This window comes from Anabrus simplex, chromosome 13, assembly GCF_040414725.1.
Source record: "Anabrus simplex isolate iqAnaSimp1 chromosome 13, ASM4041472v1, whole genome shotgun sequence".
NCBI lineage: Eukaryota > Metazoa > Arthropoda > Insecta > Orthoptera > Tettigoniidae > Anabrus > Anabrus simplex.
In genome coordinates, this window is record NC_090277.1 from 5,023,807 (window position 1) to 5,044,444 (window position 20,638).

The 20,638-nt window shown below is 38.0% G+C and overlaps 1 long non-coding RNA gene across 1 annotated transcript; it reads left to right on the top strand.

The window, feature by feature from the left end:
• The first annotated feature begins 11,309 nt into the window (after window positions 1-11,309).
• LOC137502912 (uncharacterized) lies at window positions 11,310-20,290 on the top strand. The gene is made up of 3 exons (XR_011018919.1): window positions 11,310-11,413; window positions 16,903-17,032; window positions 20,195-20,290. It is a non-coding gene; the product is annotated as an uncharacterized lncRNA (long non-coding RNA).
• The last annotated feature ends 348 nt before the right edge of the window (window positions 20,291-20,638 follow it).

The following is a 20,638-nucleotide window of genomic DNA, read 5'->3' on the forward strand; positions in this document are numbered from 1 at the left end:
CTTCAAATCTGTGGTGACTGGTATCGCAAGTTTTTCATACATGAATTAGGCCATTTGCAAAATAATTAATCAACATGAATGTTTTCCTTCCATTTGCATCAGTTTAAGGACCTGTTCCTGAAGAGGTTCTCAATTTAAAGGATAGGGTACAGGTCTAGATATTAAAAGTCAAGTAGACAGTCTTGTAATTTGTAAGAGAACATCTTTATGACTCAGATGTTTCATTATTTCATATGATGCTTCTTGAGCTCTTTCGAATATAACACCCAATGACCCGTCATGATCTTGGTGCTATTTGAAAAATTATGGAACTGGTCTTGGTAACTGGTGCAGTAACCACTCTGTATTCTATGGCGCAGAGTGCTGTTATGGCTGGCGATGGTAGTAATAACTGTGGCCTAAGATTTATAGCATTATAATGTACTTGAAATACGTAGTGCAATATGGAATACCTTGTAAAGAAGAGATGTATTTACTGCAACAGCCAGGGACGTAGTGCAGATTTTATGTTGAATACCTTGTAGAGGAGAGATGTATTAACTTCAACAGCCAGGGACGTAGTGCAGATTTTATGTGGAATACCTTGTAGAGGAGAGATGTATTTACTGCAACAGCCAGGGACGTAGTGCAGATTTTATGTGGAATACCTTGTGGAGGAGAGATGTATTAACTTCAACAGCCAGGGACGTAGTGCAGATTTTATGTGGAATACCTTGTAGAGGAGAGATGTGTTTACTGTCGCAGCCAGGGACGTAGTGTAGATTTTATGTTGAATACATTGTAGAGGAGAGATGTATTAACTTCAACAGCCAGGGACGTAGTGTAGATTTTATGTTGAATACATTGTAGAGGAGAGATGTGTTAACTTCAACAGCCAGGGACGTAGTGCAGATTTTATGTGGAATACCTTGTGGAGGAGAGATGTATTAACTTCAACAGCCAGGGACGTAGTGCAGATTTTATGTGGAATACCTTGTAGAGGAGAGATGTGTTTACTGTCGCAGCCAGGGACGTAGTGTAGATTTTATGTTGAATACATTGTAGAGGAGAGATGTATTAACTTCAACAGCCAGGGACGTAGTGTAGATTTTATGTTGAATACATTGTAGAGGAGAGATGTATTAACTTCAACAGCCAGGGACGTAGTGCAGATTTTATGTGGAATACCTTGTGGAGGAGAGATGTATTAACTTCAACAGCCAGGGACGTAGTGCAGATTTTATGTGGAATACATTGTGGAGGAGAGATGTGTTTACTGCAGCAGCCAGGGACGTAGTGCAGATTTTATGTGGAATACCTTGTAGAGGAGAGATGTGTTTACTGCAGCAGCCAGGGACCCACCTGCCAACCCCTTTAAGTACATTTACTTTTATAACCTAATTTAATTTACCATGCGTCATTCTCCATAGCTCAAGCACGCAGTACCATATCCATTGGCTGAGATACAACAGGAAATGACATCATTCTATTCAGTCAAGTCAAATCTATACCATTACCAACCCACGCACAATATATACAAACTAAATGCAATCTGTAACGAAACAATGTACAGTACAAAACAGTAGCACACTCACAGCCTTGAACAGTTGTGTTAGCAGGGAAGGATGTCTTGAAGAGGAATTCCGCCAAGTACCCTGCAAAGTGCGCTTTCTGCCTGCCAAATCTCTTAATGGAATACATGCTGTGCTTTAAAATGTCAGTGTCAGCTTTTCACCACTGTCCAACATAGAATGTGCTATGGAATGATAGAGGCCTGACAGCTGTTTGCTACATCACAGACCAATGGTTTTGTCGCCAACAGTAGCCCAACCAATCCAGACCAACGGCTTTGCCACCAGCCGGCATGATAAATTAATTCATCTTTTCACCACTGTTCTACATTGAATGCACTGCTGTACGATCGGTTCTCAAGTTCAAAATTTGGCACTGTGCTGAAACAAAGGCCACATTAACTGAACATATGCCCTGCCAACAATTGATGATACTCCCTGTGTGACCCATAAGCTGCTCCAGACTGTAGTGCTTCAATGTAACCTGCCACTCTCAGCAATTTTGTCATTAATTAATCCAACCCTCCGTATCAATAATTTTGATACTAACATTAATGAGTAGGGTACATTGCTGCACGACCTAAACAAACACTGTCAATAAGTGATTTCCGATGAACCAGAATCTCTACTGTCACTACCAGTTACCATGTGAGAGGGCACCTAGGAGACATTGTGACTAACAGTAATATTTGACTTCACCATGGTTAGCGCTCTTTGCACTTGGTTATACTGCCAACTATGTTGAACCGCTGTCAGTTAACACCCTGGGTGGAAAACGGTGCAGTGGGAAGATAGCGTGACATCACTATCATTATGACAATACCCTACTCTTAAACTTATATTATGCAAATTGTCTGGGCTAATTATCATGAGTTTCATGTTAGAAATAGAAAAATCCTATTAAGTTGTGAAGCTTTATATATAACCTACAGCTAATTGTTATCCAATAATATCTATGGGGAAAAGGAAGCGAAGCTGCATTGGACATCTGGATGAACAAGGTTATTTATTTCTCTGTTATAATGTTACATTTCTAGATAATATCATATTTTCTATTCTCTTACACAATACCACACATTGTGCATATCATCATCATCATTAATGTCCTACTCCAGTCGCCTCCTCCACTCCACTCCTTCCTTCCACTTTTCCTGCTCCATTACTTCCTTCTTCTTCTTCTTCTCCTCCTTCTTCATGTGCCATGTCCTCGCAGAACGTTGGCGATCAGTAGCATGTTCTGTTGTTTGTTCATAGCTGTTCTGAACAGAGTAAGCTTTGTCACCCCAAACCACTGGCTCAAGTTGCCGAGCCTTGAATTCCTACTTCTCCCCGGACCACGTTTTCCATTAATTTTCCCGTGGAGTATTACTTGCAGAAGGTGGTATTTACAGTTCCGCATCATATGACCAAGGTATTCTAGCTTCCTTCTCTTGATGGTAGTGAGAATTGCTGGTTCTTTGTTCATACGGAGCAAAACGTCTATATTTGTCATTTTAGCTGTTCATTGTATCTTCAGCATACTTCGGTACGTCCACATTTCAAATGCTTGCAACTTCTTGCACATGGTCTCAGTTAGTGTCCATGCCTCAACGCCGTATAATAGAATGCTGAAAACGTAGCACCGGAGTAGTCGTGTCCGTAGTGAAATGGAAAGGTCACGGCTTGTCGAAAGTTTCCTAAGTCCACTGAAAAGAAGTTCTGGCCTGCTCAATTCTGCATCAGATCTCGTGAGTAAGGTCCCAGTCATCATTGATGTGACATCCCAGGTATTTAAATGTTGCCACTCTCGCGATCTGGTCCTTTGCTGCTGTGAGATTACCTCGAATGCCATCTTCTTTCCTACTTATGACCATCCACTTGGTCTTCTTTACATTAAGCTTCAAGCCCATTGCGCTGCTGGCTTCAGTGACTTCCGCCACATCCAATCTCTCTTCCCTAATGTGCATATACGCGCCATTATTTAAATAAATATCTAAACTTGAATTGACTGTAATGGCACTATCCCAAAATGGCTGCAGGTAACTGTCTCTCCATTTTCGATCTACAAATGCCCATGAAAAGTACCAACCTAACGAACGTTACAACTTGGCGATTCCCTTCAACCCCGAACGCCAACACTTACCTGCTTATTGACGAAGAAAGTAGATCATATGATAACATTTTCCTGATTAGTTTTACTTAAAATTTTCATAATGTTTTTTCGCCTTGATTATGCATTTCTTTTAATAATCCATTACAAGCCACGAATATTTGCATATTTAGATGACCCCAAGCACATTAGGACTGAGGACGGGTTGGCGGCCCTGGCTTACGTCACATTCTCACAGGTGTACCATGTGTGCTGTCTATAGAGGAACAGGTGGCGTATGACATCACAGTCATTTTTCTTGTCCACGATGAAATGTTAAATAATTAATGTGCGCATGCGCAGTAGCAAAAATTTGGACTTAGTTTTTGGACTCTAATTCACTGTCTCTAACCACCAATGATGTCATCACCCCTCACTCACTAAGTAAACATGGTTACCATGTGCTCTCCCAGTCATATACAGTACTCTTCTGTGTCATATCTGTCAGGTAATAGTACAAAAACACATCTACTCCCTCCTTGTACCCTAATGAATAAGTCTTAATAGGATTTGACGGTGCCTACAAGTGAACTGGCGATGTTCGATTTGTGTACCGTAACGGAGATTCAAGAACAGTCGTCATGAAGGAAGGAGGCCAACAATGTGAGAAACATACTGTAACTCATACTTACATTCATCTTCATTATTGACCTATGCATCCAGGAGATAGTGGGTTCAAATCCCACTGTCGGCAACCCTGAAGATAGTTTTCCGTTGTTTCCCATTTTCACACCAGGCAAATACTGGGGATGTACCTTAATTAAGGCCAAGGCTGCTTCCTTCCAACTCCTATGCGTTTCCTATCCTTATCGTCGCCAAGAGACCTATCTGTGTCGGTGCGACGTAAAGCCACTAGCAAAAAATAATGCTGACTGTAACAATAATCGTCTTGATCTTCCTCTACTTCCTGTACTCTTCACGACAGAGACCATTATTCTCCTGTGTAACCTATCCTCCATTCGCCTCACATGACTCCATCACCGAAGCCAGTTTATCTAACTTACTCTCAACCATTGATTGCACCTTCGCTTCCAAAATGCCAGTGAAAATCTTACTGGGTATAATGACCCTAAACCTTCTTACTGTCTATTGCTTGGAACGTTTCTTAATTATATCCGTGTTCTTCTGTATAACTTTGTTGACAGGGAGATTCTGTGCTCTTATTTGTCTCCTGACCAGAGGTCACTTTCTCTATAATATGGCTGTCCTAGGTGTCTAGATGCTTAGGTCACTACAGGTCAGATAGTGGTGTGTATATCATCAAAAAATTCTAAACAGAATAACCAAAGGATCATCCATGCACTTACATTTCTAGGCTCACTTTATGACTACGAATGAATGCATATCTTTTTTATTAAACACTTTTCTTTTGGGTTGGTACACTCAACATTAATTCTTATACATTGGTTTCCATTACAGATGATAAAGTCAAGAGAATGGGTGAAGCGGAAAAAGGTCTCGCCAGTGCTGCAGAAATAATATGAATAACATTATGTAATGGTTCCAGCTTTTCAATACATGTAAGCTTAGTAATGTAAGGTTACATCACTAGTTGATCATAAACGGTACCGGGTCATAATCAGCCCATCACTTAAAACAGAAACAACAACGCACAGATAAATAACCAATAATGTATATATGTTTCACCAGGTGGAGCAGTATAACATATGTGACTGTGGCACTGTGTTTTAAAAGTTTCTATAATCTTGAAGAGAAGATTAAATATCTCCAGGAAACAATCTAGGAATCGTTACCAGACGTAAGTTCGTGTGGAGGAGTTGTGACTGTATGTTTTAAAAGCTTTTAAAATTTTGAAGAGAAGAAAGATAAATAGCTCGAGGATCAGTGTTGTAGTTGTGTGCTTGCCGTATGAAGATGTTGTTGATTAGTCGTGTGTCACCTGGAGTGTGGTTATTGATACAGGGCGAGCTCCAGAATTTTTCACGACAGTAGAGTGGAAGGAGATAGTCTTCTCAACAGAAAACTTTCGCTTTCCTGACATGATGTTTATGAATTATGTCACATACTTCCACACAATACTTAAAATACCATATATCATTCCACGAAAAATTCAGGTCTTAGCGTGTGTTCCAGTATTTGGCAACTCGATGGAGGTTAGGTACTGTATACTTTCAGTTTTGAAGTATCATTTCATTGATCCCTTTTGTTGTGCCTTCTAGTTTGTTCGTAGAGTGCAAACATTTGCTATTGGTGCTGTTATATATATTTTGAGTTATTTTTGTGATTTTATGTGATGTGAGTAGCCTGCTTGTGCAAGATGAATTTCTTTCATTCCAGGTTTAGTTCTACAAGTTTTACTTGTTTTTTCAGAGAATGGAGTGAAATTAGAACCATACGCGTTCTTATTGTGAAGAAATATTATGATCATGAACTTACCTCACATTGAACTACCTAGCTGTTGCGAGTAAATATGTGTGTGTGCTTCTTACCTGTTGTTTGGAATAAATGAACTCAAAATATATACAGTGTGCATTATGCTGTGTTTTACTTCTTCCTTTCCTTCTCTTGTTTTCCTTTTCCATACACAAAAGTCATGGGAAGGGTTCAAGGAAAGAGCAAAAGAATGAGGTTATGTCAGATCGTGATTTAGGTAGTATGGGCGTTTTGGGGTTTTATATGAATTGCATTAACATTTTCAGTAATGAATGTTGCATTTATTATTGAATAGATGTAAATTTACATTGAAATGCGAACGGTGAACCAGCGATACAAGCTAGCGTAATAAAAGGATTGCCAACATAACAAATAAGGTAGTAGCAATTTACTTTTCAAGTAATAGACACGATAAACGCTTGTGATACAACTTTCCTACGGAAATGCAATCATCATCCTTATCACAATTAAAAATTTAATGAAGTAACAGCTGTCATTATCAAATTTATTACGAGGTATTATAGTAGTATGTATTTCCATACGTTGGCGGAGAATGAGGGCCCACTATAGCTTCCATGACCTGTTTTCTCAACGTATTTTATTATACAGGAGTGACGGGTCTATTTCTCTTACATGATCCTTGGGCCAGGCCATTGCCTAGGAGATACACAAGGCCGGGAAATACAGCACACTAGGCTCGTCCTCGAGATACTTCCGGGAAGTGCCGCTAGGGTTCTCTTTACTGATCTGTCTCGCCCAAGGTCTGTCTAGGGAGGTCAAGTCACGAATGCTTCTTATGGAGCCGCCATATTGGGTCTTTAAGCGAGCGTAACCAAAGGCAAGTGTATTTGAATTTAGAGGATTTCGGTGCCGTACATTGGAATAAAACAGAACATGAACTAATTTTCGTAAAGAATTTAATTTGGTATGTACTGTTCATGTATATATAACTGTATAACACTTAAATGATATTAATACATTCACAGCTATTTGAATAGGAAGATAATTAGCAGAGCCTGAAATACTTTTCTCTTTTTTTGAAACAGGAAAGCTCATGTCCTACTCTTTTACTTCCTTGCAGTGTTTCCTATTAATATCAGCTGACAAATACGTAATCTGTACAGTACCTGTGTCATATTATGATTACCGGTACAAGAAATACTGAACTTGAAGTACTAAAAGACAGTTGTAATAAATTACCTTCAGCGTTTTCTTTATTAAGAAAGTAATTACCGATACTGCGTTTCTAAGGGGTTACCCCAGTGTGTTGACGAACACCGAATGCCTCTTGAGTTGAGTGCATTAAATTATGTATGGTAACATTTGTTATCCATTCATGTGGTATTTCTTTGGGTTCTAAGGCAAAAATACTCTGCACATGTGCAACAAGGGTGATGTTCTTAGCTATTCTTAACTAGTTTATTGATAACCCATGCAGCTATGTAGTACCAAGTGGTGGTGGTGACGGTTGTTTTAAGAGAAAGTACAACTGGGCAACCATCGTCTATAAACACTAATCAGAAGAAAACAAATGGAAGGGGTCCAACACTTCGAAAAATGAAAGTATCGGCAAAAGAAAGATGAAGGCCACAAAGTGCGTGGAAATGAAAAACTTCCTTGACCTCGCATGCGCTAATGCTGTCGCGGTCGGAAAAGAACAAGTGTTGACCAGGCGAAGTCGGATGGGATAGAATAGGTGTGAGCCTAACACAAGTGAAAGCAATGTTAAGACTCAGCTAAGGGCCTCGTAGTCACAACTCAAATTGATTTCCCCCTGTGGGCGGGGGAAATAGAATAACACCCATGGTATCCCCTGCCCGTCATAAGAGGTGACTGAAAGGGGCGTCAGGAGCTCCTAACTAGGGAGCGTGGGTTGGCGACCACGGGGCTCTCAACTGAGTCCTAACGTTCATGCATATAATAATAATAATAATAATAATAATAATAATAATAATAATAATAATAATAATAATAATAATAATAGTGGTTAGAAAATTACAGCCATTGGTAGACGCGATTCCTTAAGAAATAGAAATTCAGTCACTATTGAGTTAACCTAGGTTAGGCTATTTTAGGGATTACATTAGGATATTATGTTAGGGTACGGTACGTTAAATTACAGTAGTTGGTTAGTGCGAGGGTTGTGATCTTTTAAGTATTTGTCCAGCCAGATAATGTACTCCATAGAGCATTTAAGGTGAATGAAATATAGCTGTAAATAGTAACTACAGTACCGTAAAAGACTGCTATTAACAATTATTGTTGTAATGATGACAAGCTGGACACAAATTGTTGGTTTGAAGAGATAGGCCAGCGAAATTAACCAATTACGGTTAAAATTCCAGACCTTGCCGGGAATCGAACCCGGGACCGCTATGACCTAAAGGCAAGCACGCTAATCATTTAGCCATGGAGCCGGACGCATGAAAAGGAATTTTTTTCATAAACTACAATACTACTATTACACATTTCCTGTTACTTTCCTTGCTTGTTTCGATTATTATTTATTATTATTATGTTATTTGCTTTACGTCCCACTAACTACTTTTACGGTCTTCGGAGACGCCGAGGTGCCGGAATTTAGTCCCGCAGGAGTTCTTGTACGTGCCAGTAAATCTACCGACACGAGGCTGTCGTATTTGAGCACCTTCAAATACCACCGGACTGAGCCAGGATCGAACCTGCCGAGTTGGGGTTAGAAGGAAAGCGCCTTAACCGACTGAGCCACTCAGCCCGGCTGCTTGTTTTGAAAGACAGTTCCCTTTCTTTGGGAGGTTCCCTATAATATGTCAAAGACTTGGGTGGATTAGGGACGTTGAAAATTTTTTGGATGGAATTCCACTTGAGTAGTTTCCGTCCATCTGCCCTCTTTAGTTTAAATAGCGATTCTTCAAAATTATGCTGGAAGAAAATACGTAATAAATATAAAACATCGTTCATACAAACATATTACTGTATTATTCAGGAGTAATACGAGTGTATAAGTTCACAAAACCGCGCACAAGACGGAATTATCTGCCATGCCTACAGTTTTGTACCCACTGAGCTCTCCTTTGCTTAACTTTCGGGAAGCGAAACACTCTAATTCCGTCAGTTGTCTTATTTTGACAATTTGGAGCGGCACAGTATCCCATTTTCTTTCAAAATACAAGTAATAACTCACATCATTACATCGTGCACGCCCACATTGCAACGATATTTGAGACCCAATATGGCCGTCACCGCAAAGGATTGTGGTAGCGTGACCAGACCTCCCTAGACAGACCTTGGTCTCGCCCGCTCATTGCAACACGTTCGAATATGAAAAACTATAAAAATTCATTAAAAGTAGTAATTTCAGAAGGCAGCAAACAGATATGAGATCAAAGATAGACCAAGAGCAATTGTTTGACTTATTTTCTACAACGTATTTTTTACAATATGCTTAAACAAAATAAGTAACTCACTAAATCTGATAGCGAGTTTGTCACTTCTTACCGATTCCTTTAATTGAGCCTCAGAGTATCCGATAAGCGGATCGAGATTGCGGTCAGAAATAACTTTGGGTTTAATCGCCCTTTCACCAATTATCAGCGATCCAATCTTTTCCTCCGCACATCTGATATTTTGACATTTGTATTGAAGCCGCTGTTTGGTGAGCGATGTTATGCCCGTTACGCAAATATTTAGCGTCGTTTCACCGTATTTATCTTTTTTCTTCCCGTAAAATTAAATTTGTGTTCGCCTCTGTGGTGTAGTGGTTAGTGTGGTTAGCTGTCACCCCCGGAGGTCCGGGTTCGATTCCCGGGCCTGCCACGAAATTTGAAAAGTGGTACGATGGACTGGAACGGGGTCCACTCAGCCTCGGGAGGTCAAGTGAGTAGAGGTGGATTCGATTCCCACCTCAGCCATCCTCTAAGTGGTTTTCTGTGGTTTCCCACTTCTCCTCCAGTCAAATGCCGGGATGGTACCTAACTTAAGGCCACGTCCGCTTCCTTCCCTCTTCCCTGCCTGTCCTTTCCAATCGTCCCATCCCTCCACAAAGCCCCTGTTCAGCATAGCAGGTGAGGCTGCCTGGGCGAGGTACTGGACATCCTCCCCAGTTGTATTCCCGACCCAGAATCTGAAGCTCCAGGACACTACCCTTGAGGCGGTAGAGGTGGGATCCATCGCTGAGTCCGAGGGAAAAACCGAACCTGGAGGGTAAAGGGATGAAGAAAGAAGAATGAAATTAAATTCGTTCTAACAGGAATAAAGCACCTAAACGAACAATTTTAACATGCTTTTCAACTTGGTTTGCTTTTTGGTCAAGTTCAGATACCGTAAAACTTATTTTCTGATTTCATTACGCGTATCCTACTTCTCTATTTACAGATTGTTTTCTGTAATCTGGTATTTAATTTTCTCATCCGTATACTTTTTAGATTTAACAGAGATACTCGTAGAATTTTCTTGATATAGAAACGAGACTTGTACTCCTTTTTCGTTTGTGACCGACGTATGAAGATATGGTATGTTTATCGTTATCCGAATCGGAACTTTTACTAAATTTTGATGGCAATACATCATCGCTTCCTGCGTGTGATATTTTCCTGTTTGAAACCAGAAGGAATTTGATTGATGTGCTTAAACTGAAATCTGTTTTATGAGAAGAATTGCTAGGTACCTAAAGAGATCCTACTATATCACCTTGCCTAAACATAGTTTGCATCCATTTCTCCCTTAAAACGCACTCGGAAGAGAAACTATGGAACGTCAATTTTCATGCTTTTTTAGTGTCATCGGAAATACAGAGAGGTACACAACAGTGCACCTTCTTCTCAACCTCAGAGACACTCACCGTCAGAAACAATATCCACAATAAATTGCACAAAATCAACATAGCATCACAATTACTCCGCATATCACAATGTTGAAGTCCGCCAAGAACAGAACGGAATCTTGACATCTAGCGGCCAAACCGTGAGCACGGTCGGGCCGCTTTTGCAGCAACAATTTAGTAGCTATGTCACGGCCTTGTATATCTCGTAGGCAACGGTCAGGCATAGCGCCACATTGCACAGAGTGCTCTTTTCAAGAAGTGTCGTACACTTTGGAGTTGTCAGTGGTGATAAATCATTTTCTAAATTTAGCCTGTGCTACGGAATGATAGTAATCAAATTTGTTCTTCAAGCGTTTGTTTTACGTGATTAAACTACATTAAAATATCTGATTTTGTTTCGAAGTGGCAGGTATGTTGTCATACAAGGCGCGTTTTAGCCAGTTGTACAGCTTAACCGTTGATGTGTTACAGATTTTCTTCATTGAGGAATTGTGATTTCTATCATTTTACAGTCTGTTCACAACCTCTAGTATATTGTCGGTAATGTTCAAGTTTCAATAATTTACTTTTGCCAAACTTATAGATCTCAATTGGGAACTGTAAAAGTTAACACGAAGAATTCTCAGTTAGCCTACATATTTTTATATTTAATACTTTTAATTTTCTTAAATTTTATTTTTAGATGTTAGTTTCAGAAAGCAGTTACAAAATGTAGTGTATAATTGTAATTATTGTGTTGATATGTTATTTATATGTGAGTGCGAATTGAAAGTGATGCTGTGAATGTTGAGTTTTTCTCTACACTGTAGGCTGCAAAAGAAGGATTCGAAATCTTGAGAGTTGTTCCGTTTACGATATCTGTAATATTATCTGAATATGTGGAATTCTTGGTATATCACTGTTGTTATGGAGGTTCTTCTGTATCGCATCATTACGCCACAACAGCTATATCCAGTGTTTAGTCCTCATGTTTTACTTCACAGTAGGCTGCCTCTTTTTTGTAACATATTTCCTGATAATTATTTTGTGTCAGAGATCTTCTTTTGGGGCGACTGGCGGTGAGTTGGCGTGGGTTCGAATTCCGCGATCGGCAGCCCTGCAAATCGTTACTGTGGTTACCCCATTTTCTCATTAATTTATCTTAATCTTCCTAATCCTAGCCCTTTCCCTTTGACGTGTTAGTGCTATATTAAACTATTAGCAACAAAGGAAGAAAAGCCTTCAGGAATGCTTTCTAGCTCTGGAAAGTGTAAAATACAGTTACTTGAAAGTAAAACCAGTACTATATCAATAGATTAACCAGTGATGGCCAGAACAAGTAAACGTAGAACACTTAAGTAGTGTACCTTATGTTGAAATATACAAAATACAATTAACCATAGTTTCCTGAATAGATATGTTTTTAATTAGTAATCTGTTTCCTGGCAATGAGTAAGAATCGATGCAATTGGCCACAGGAACAAAGCTCGTATTACACGTGTAAGAAATTGTAGTATTCACTGTTAGTGCAGTAAGTTTACTTTTACAGTGGAATAACATAAAGTGACTAACAAACACTGCTCTTGGCTGAAATGAATTCTTGCTTGCTTGTTGTTTAAAGGGGCCTAACATCGAAGGTCATCGGCCCCCATGAAATGAATTCAGTGAGGCACCACTCACATTATTCAACACAAGTTCCGTACCACCTGGGGGACAATAAAAACTGCTAAACATTTAACCCTACACTGCATGAATTTATTTACACCCACAAATCTGATGTGAAAATATTATTAGAGGGAGATTAGATATGTAACATCACATTGACAATATATTTTTGATGTATTTGATCATACTGGTGAGCAGAAAGGGAAAAATTCAGGAATGTGCAAAAGCGCTACATCATGCATTGAAGGCTACTTATGTACAAATGTTACCCAGTACAGTATACGAACAGAATTATTGTTTATTACTTATAATAACATAGAAAACTAAATAATGATTTTTAAACAATTAAAAGAGATATATTGCAAATAAATGAAGGAATTGGAAAATAATAGCTTGCTCAAATGGGTAGGTCATGCCCGCAGTTCAACGGTTGTGATAGCCTTTGAAACAGTCTGCATTCTTTTTCAAACACACTGCTCCTCAGTCATGGCCATTCATAAACGGCTGCTAATTTCAGATGACCACCAGCCATTAGAAATAGATTGCATGGTTGTTGGGTAACATTGCTCGGCCATCCATCCATACTTCACGCCACAGCCTGCACGGTTGCTAGGTAACAATATCTGGCCATCCATCCACACCTTACATCACAGCTTGCGCGGTTACTAGGTGACACTGTCTGGTCATCCAATCTTACCTTATACCACAGCCTGCAGAGTTGCTAGTGTTACACTTTTGTCAAGCTAACTTCCGTAATGCATATTTTCAGTTGATCCCCAGATATAAGACATTTATATCAAAAGTAATTATGAATATATTTGATAAAGGTAAACAAACCCTTGTTGAGAAAACACAATATAAATTACAATACATTATTATTATTATTATTATTATTATTATTATTATTATTTGGACTTATTTCTTGGAGCATTAATGAAATAATCATTAAATAGAACACTATCAATAAGTACTTAAAGTCATTGCTGCCCATAATTTTAAAAGATGCATCTGAAAATAAATGCCTTAGCTGCATGATGTAACAAAAATGTTACAATCATATTTCATGACTTTTTAGTAACAAATATTGTAAATTAAACATTATTAGACATTTATGCTAAAAGTTAAGTATATTGTGGATAGTGCAGTATTTCTGTTAAATTTCAATCGTCAGTGAATCACCTAGAATTACACTTCAATGCTACTCATGCATGTACAGCCGCCATGACACATGTCCAGCTAAGACAGGCTACGACAACATAGCACACAGATGGAAAATATCATTGCCCTTAGCCCCCTGTAGCATAATTTCTGGAAGCAGAGATTTCAAAGATATTAAATACATAGCTAGGTTTGCCATCTTTTATCATATTACTGAACTACAAGAAGAAGAATATTATGTAGCGAAAACGCTACACTAACACTATGCAGTGTAGGGTTAAACCAATTGTTTGACACGGTACTCCATTCAAGGTGCACTCTGGTAAGCAATCCTTGGTTGTGCCATTAGTCATGACATACACAGACAAATAAAGATAGAACACTTAAATAAAGGTTGGTGGCATTTATTCAATGAAATGAGCTGATGGCAGTGTTGTATAAATTTTAGCCTCCAGTTCAACAGATTTTTCTTCTTCGTTTTCCATTTCCAGTCGTCTGGGTACAGTTGTGAATCAAGGACCTCAGTTTTCTATCTCTCCACCACTCCCTTCCTTCTTCCAATATATTTTCTACACATACTCCCATCTTCTCTGTACTCTCCTACACCATATCCGTCCACCTCTTCCTGGGCATTCCCTGATATCTTTCTCCTATCAGTTTCTCTGTAAATACTCACTTTGGAACTCTATCCTCTTCCATTCTCATCATGTGTCAATACCATTTCAGCGTACTGGTCTCTATACTGTCTTGCAGTATAGGGAATCCAATTCTGTACCTGATTTCTATGTTCCTGATTTTATCCCTTCATATCTTCCCTATTATTCCTCTAAGGAATTTTATCATTCCCTCTTGGATTCGGCTTTCATCATGTTTTGTTGTTGTCCATGTGCCCGCTGCATATGTCATTGTTGCAAAATGCAGTGGGTGCAATATTTTCTTGTATTCCTGTGGGATGTCCCAGTTCCAGACTATACTTATCTCACATTGGTAAAACCCATTGGCTTTTTCAATTTTCTTTCCACTTTCTTAGTTTATTTTCCCATCTTCTGCAATTATTCTCCCCAAATACTTGAAGCTTTCCACAACTTCAAATTTTCTTCCATTTACTTCAATATTCTCCCTTCCTTCTCTATTACATCTTGTCACCGATGTAACCGAGGTTACACTGTTGTTCCCTTCATTAACATTTTTAGATATGGCATTCCGCAGTGGAAATTTGTGTTTCTGGGAATGCACGCCTGCATGTCTGTATCTTGTAGGAGTGATTTATGTATTATGGTACGGCTGTCCCATTAACTGCAAGTAGTGCCTAGTATTAAATATTAGTGTGTTTCGGCATTGAATTAAAAATCCTTCTGGAAAAAGACACCAGCTTCTCACGGTCATGATTTTGAACTATGTCGCGGAGCTTGTGAATATCATGTCCTTGAAAATGTTTTCTTCTTAAATTTATTTCTGGTGTAACTTAAAATTTAAAATTTAAGCCTGGTAACAAGTTGTGTTTTCCATTTGGGTCGAGTTAAACTGTCTCACTCATGTGAAGTTGAATTATTACATTTAATATTATTATTATTATTATTATTGTTATTATTAATGCAAGCAATCTCCTTTTAAAATATTATGTAATGCATTATTAATTTCAAATTTATGTTAAAGGCACTTTAACTACCATGTGAGTTTCTGCGAGTTTTTTAAATTATTATCTGATCCCATTTTTAATACTAATTTTCTTTTTGCCTTTTATAATTTTATATTAACACGTAATTCTTAGAGTTATATTATCTAACTGATTCCTTTTGTTTCGTATCGTGTGTGCTTCCCATTGTTGTGCAGTGTTTTGGGGTTCTTTGTTCTGTCTCCTTGTTTGGTCGTTGCTGTGGTGATGGCAGCCGGCGTGGCAGTTTTGTCTGTGGATATACACAGTGTAGTGGCATATTTAACTCAACTCCAAGTGATGCTTGCGCTCTTTCTTTTGCTTCTTCATGGAGATATGTTTCTGGTTTATTTACATTTTAATGTAACTGATATAAACTCAAACTAGTGGTTATTTTAGCGATTTTTCCTTACGGAAACTCAGTAGGACGTCTAGGAACCAGCAGAACTTAACTAAGGCTGAGAATTTGTTAAAAGAAATGAAATAAGAGTGTACCTGAATTTATTCGAATTTAAGTTTCTGTTAATTTGTGTTTCCGGGAATGCACGCCTGCATGTCTGTATCTTGTTGAAGTGATTTGCGTATCATGATATGGCTGACCCATATGCTGTAAGTAATACCTTGAGTTAAATATTGGTGTGTTTTGGCATTGAATTAAAAAATCCTTTCGGTGCAAGACAGCTTCTCCTAGTCATTATTTTGAACTAGGTCACAGAGCTTGTGAATATTACATCTATATTGCGAATCTTTGAAGATATTTTCTTCTTATATTTATTTCTGCTGTAATTTAAAATCTAAAACTTAAGCTTGCTAACAAGTTATGTGATTTCCATTTCAGCCATGTCCATTTCCTTTCAGCTATTTTCCTTTTGCATCGGCCGATCACGTTTCAAGTAGGGTTAGTCTCCTAGTTGTTAATCTTGTTCTCATTTAAAACTTGTTATTGTTTATACCTTTTTTGTATTTTAATTGAAGATGAGCTTAAATTTTCTTTCTGTTAATTTAATTTTAAACCCTAGTTTTGCTCTTTGCTAATTCAGTTTAAAAGCTTACTTTTTCCTAAATTAAATTTAGTTGTTCAGTTTTAAGAGGTGTTTTTCTTTTATTGGGTATTAGACTCGTACTGTATAGGTATGTATCCTGATCCACTCCTTCCAGGTCTCTCTCTGGGTTTTAGGCTAAGTTTCCTTCCTTGTTTTTTTTTTTTTTTTTCCTGGTGTTTTATTTCTGTTATTGTTATCATTCTGTGATATTACTTGTGTGTGCTCATTTCGGTACTCTTGCAGCGCACCACTGCTATCGTAGACTGTTTTTGCACACTTATTTTGATTCCATATTCCTGTATTTCCTGATTCCATACAGTAAATGGTTTTTGTACTTCTATTTCGCCTTCTCTCCATATTACTTTGTCATCTTACTATGCCTCCTTGGTTTCCATTTCTATTGTCTTTTCTGTCTTATCATAATATTGACAGTCATGTTAAATTACAAGCTTGTTGTTTAGTCTATTGACAAATAACCTAAGTAGCAATGACAGCAATAAGGTAATATATATTTCTGGCGTGTGTCTCAGTGTAAAGACTTCAGGAGTAACCAACAACCCCAGTACCTTCTAAGTACTTTGGTTGCAGTGTGAAATGGACCTGGAAGTGAACATCAAGGAGGAACCAGCCTGGCTTGAAGAAACAACAAATGCATCACTTGTAAGTCTGATCCAGTTAACTTTATGGAGATCAGAATTTAATCCTTAGTAGCTGAATAAGTTTGGCAGGGGCAAAATTTACTGTGCGCTTACCCAATATTAACACCAGCAGTCACCATTTGCTGCATTGGCTTCTAGGCGTGGTTTGTCTTTTGTTTCTTTGTCTGTGCATATGCCACACTGTGCTAAACAAAGCTGCCAACTGCTAGGAACTATAAACGACACTATTGATGTACATCTATGGGTCCAGCTAGTGACAAATCATTGTTCATGGGAATAGGAAAGAGGTTCTGATGGCATAAACCCCCAGATAAGGGCCGCTTAGTGGACAATTGGCCTGAAGCCTTTGCTAGGGAGATGGCAGTGCTTTCTATGTTTTGTAATGGCAAAAAGCTGAAATTATGTTGTCAGCTTGATAGTGATGGGGCTTTTGTTAGGTGCAGCTTGTGACAAAGTTGTGAAGGCAGTGTCTCAAGTTCGAGGCTTCCAGGGCATTTCCGGTATTAAGTACCGATTGACTGACTGGCTGTTTTTAATTGATTACCTCTGTTGGTTATTGAAATGGATTTCTGGAGGCTGCGTGGTTATGAATTTATTCTGCATGGTTTGGTAATGGAATCCTTGTGTGATTGACATAATTTCCTATCATATATTAGCCAAATGCAGTGCTAGTAATTACTGAGGTGGTAGAAAATGGTTGGTGCTAAATTGATTTAGGTTATGGACAATAGGTCTCAATATATTTTTCCTCAGAAAGAAATTCCAGGTAAGATTTACATCATTTAAACTTTTTTACAATGTTAGTAATGTTGGGTGAGCATGTAATAAAATTCTGCCTTGGCAGTTTATTGTGAGTATAACTCGCCCAAGACAAACACCCTGATGAAGGCGGAGATGCAGTGGAATATTTAGGGTAGAAGGAAGATATTTTCATCATCTTTCCTTGCTCTTTGTTGCTGCTGTATACACAGTCCGTTGCAATCCTCTGAGTGTGTATCTTTCAGTTCAGTGACTTCTTTTGATAGCTCAGAGGGTAAACTGGTGACATGCCGGCGAATTATGAATTATCCCAGCATATATTTGTAGTGATACCAGCATGAACGTGAATTCCTGCACTTCAGTATGGCACCTGAGAATCTTTAAAAAACTTGAAAGTTGGTAGAGGGATGTTCAATGAATAACTGTGACTTGACAGTAATAATCTATTGCAAATAGTATGAAGTGCTAATTTATGAATGAGATATTGCCCAAGAGTTGCTTAAAGCTAAAATTCTGCAATAAATGCACACTATTCTCAGAATTAATGTGTGCTTGTTGAGTTCTAAGTTACAGGTGCTACAGAAGAGAACGGTTTCTGAACATATCCGAGATGTGAGCGTACTCAAATTTCTGTAAAATATTTTCACCGCCTTGTCAGTACTTATACATTTTATTTTTTTTAATTACCGTACATGTACATGTTTCGCTCTCCTCTTCAGCGGTGCCAAACATTAATTGATCCTTGGACTGTGGTACAATGGTATAATATAACAAGTATCTATGAATTTTGAAAATTGTTACAACAATTTCTCTTAGTTTCACCTTTCCTATTTACTATGTCATTTGTTGCAGATTTTACTGGAAATTTCCTAACTAATGTAATCTATTAAATTAATCTCTATATGTTAATTTATGTCCTTATTTACATATGAAAAAATAATTATTTCTTGTCTAAATTTAACATTTACTTGTCATTTAGTGGAAATCCTTAAATAAATCAATTATCTATAATTTTACAAATTGATTACTCAGGGTTACCCTCACATCCACAATCTGCTGGGAGATGTGTGTGTTAAGGAAAGAGCAGATTAGCCTGTGGCATATGACAGATCAAAGAGCTCAAAATTCAAATGTAATTTCTCTCAAAATTAGTATTTTGCTCAGACGTTGAATTCATTTAGAAGGGCAGATTTGTGGTAAGCTCATTTTTTTCCTCTAATACATGTCAGTGTCTGTTACATAGAGAACCATGTCTAAGGAGTATAGAATTCATTATTTCTGAGAAAATCTGCCCCTTCTTAGTGGGCTCTGATACCTTGGGAACTTAAGGCACATTAAAGATGAACTTTTCTTTCCTATTTATCATTATTTCCTTCTCTGTTTTGTGCATCTTTTTTCATCCTTTCCTTTGTATGGCTACTGTTCTCTTTCTTCTGTATTGAATGGGTCATGTCAGTATATTCTAGACTTTTATACTTCAATTCACTTTTATTAGTAAATGAACTTATATTAGAATGTAAGCTTTTGATCACAGTCCCTCCCCCACATCTTCAGTGCCAACAAGATTTTATGAATCCAAGTGAGAAATTTGATGGTCTTGTAGTAGATCATGAAAGAGCTTCTGAAACTGTGGATGTACACTCCAATTCTCCACTGATGGTGTTCTTATCCCCACAGTTCTTCACAGAACACTACATAACATCTTTGTAGTGGTAAAACATTCTCATTTGTACAGTAGTTGCTTTGGGTTTGGACTACATCTCATCTTTCCCTGGTAACTGACTGTGATGAGCCTGCTTCTTTCATGATAGTTTTTAATATTTACATGTGGAAGCATTGAAATATGCTACCTGAAACAGGACTGTCTCAATGCAGTATGTAGTCCCTGTGAGCTCGGCAAAACCAGAGTAGAGAATGTGATCAAAATATTTAAAGGTTTTTTAAGGTCTGTAAACAAACTCTATGCTGAGAATAAAAAAAAGATTTAGAACAGTTTCAACACTTCAAATTGGTCAAACAACCTCTAAGATTTGATTGATATGTTTGGACATATGAAACAGTTCATAAGATTCAGTGTTTATGTCTATGACAGCTTCCTTCCAAATTCTGGGCAAGATGGCCTCAATTCAATTCCTGGTAGGATATCTTCTGATATGGCTAGAAAATGTTTCTCATTTTATATTTTTGTTCTCAGTCTCATCCTTTCTGTGATGTAAGGAGTGAGCAAGGATAGTAACACCTTTCTTAGTAGAGCCTGTGGTTTTCCGAATCCTCTGCTGGTAGAAATCTTCCATAAACATTAGGGACATTGTGAAAGTAACTGTAATACTGGCAGGTAATTTGTTTTTGGCTATATTTGTAGATGTGTGTTATGTGCATACCTAATATATATTATTTTCCTCAGGAAAATATTGAACGTGTATCAGAAGTGATAGCTCTGAAAAAAGAAGCCAAGTCAGAGTTAACAGAGCCAGAGTCAACACAGGAAAACTCTCTTGAGGTAATATACATAAGTTTATAAGCCATCATCACGTAATGAAAATAGTTAGAAAATGGCTGAACAGACATCAGTGGTTGACCCTTCATTTCAATGCATACGATTGATAGTCCTATGGAAAATATACTTTTTTCTGAGATTGCCTGTTTACATACCTAATTTTCACTTTTCTTTCAAGTTGTTCCATGATCTTGCATAAAGTATTGTGTAGCAGTTATGATTGGTGCAAAGACATTTATGTTATATCATTTCGGTGCTGGTGTCATTCCTATTAATTCTTTTGACTTTGTAAGTGTTTTTGAGCACAGAGTTGCTATAAGATTCATTCTTTTGTTACTGTTACTGGATATT